The sequence below is a fragment of the Humulus lupulus genome, chromosome 5 (genome assembly GCF_963169125.1).
Source record: "Humulus lupulus chromosome 5, drHumLupu1.1, whole genome shotgun sequence".
NCBI classification, from domain to species: Eukaryota; Viridiplantae; Streptophyta; class Magnoliopsida; order Rosales; family Cannabaceae; genus Humulus; species Humulus lupulus.
The window spans coordinates 207,948,878-207,949,716 of NC_084797.1; the positions used below are offsets into that span (position 1 = coordinate 207,948,878).

At 37.5% G+C, this 839-nt stretch overlaps 1 non-coding gene across 1 annotated transcript; it reads left to right on the plus strand.

Moving 5' to 3' along the window:
- LOC133780784 (small nucleolar RNA R71) lies at positions 1-107 on the plus strand. The gene has a single exon (XR_009869602.1). It is a non-coding gene; the product is annotated as a small nucleolar RNA R71 (small nucleolar RNA).
- The last annotated feature ends 732 nt before the right edge of the window (positions 108-839 follow it).

Consider the following 839-nt stretch of genomic DNA (forward strand, 5'->3'; position numbering starts at 1 on the left):
ATCTGATGATGAGGGCAACTGGCACACAGCCGCTTGAATCTCTCCCAATAATCATATAATGACTCCCTAGTCTGTTGGCGAATGCCACAAATATCCTTCCTTATACTACCAACCTTATATGCTGGGAAGTAATGCTCCAAGAACATTGTCTTCATTTCATTCCAGGTATTAACAGTTCCATGAGGAAGGTAATATAGCCATTCCTTTGAACCATCCTTCAAAGAAAATGGAAATTCTCTTAATTTAATCTGCTTTTCAGTTACTAACGCTGGTTTCATACTAGATTAGACTATGTGAAACTCTGTCAGATGCTTGTTCGGGTCCTCTCCTGGTAGCCCATGGAAATATGGTAATAAATGTATGAGGCCCGACTTGAGTACAAAGTTAACGTCCAACGCCGGATATTGAATACACAAAGGTTGATGGTCTAGATTCGGCACCGCCAACTCTTTCAATGTTCTCTCCTGAGCCATTTGAGGCTTAACTGATGTTTCAGAGTCAGAATCGTCATCATATGGTAATGGTATTTTTACTGGATTGACTTTCTTGGAAGGTTGAAATAGTGGATTCTCAGCAATAGTCCTTGAAGAGCGGGATGACGATGTCTCATGATATTGCTTTATGGCTTGTAGTCTTTCTTGAGTATCGTCGCCAGACATATACACATGCAATCAAAAAAATTAAACTAGTGAGTATGTAGTTAATTAAATTGAATAATAAAAAAAAACTTACAATAGTCCCCGGCAACGACGCCAAAAATTTGATGTGTGTCGTATAGCACAAAAAATTTAACAATTATTTTTCTTTCAATACTTCCAATTATTTTAGTATAATAGCAA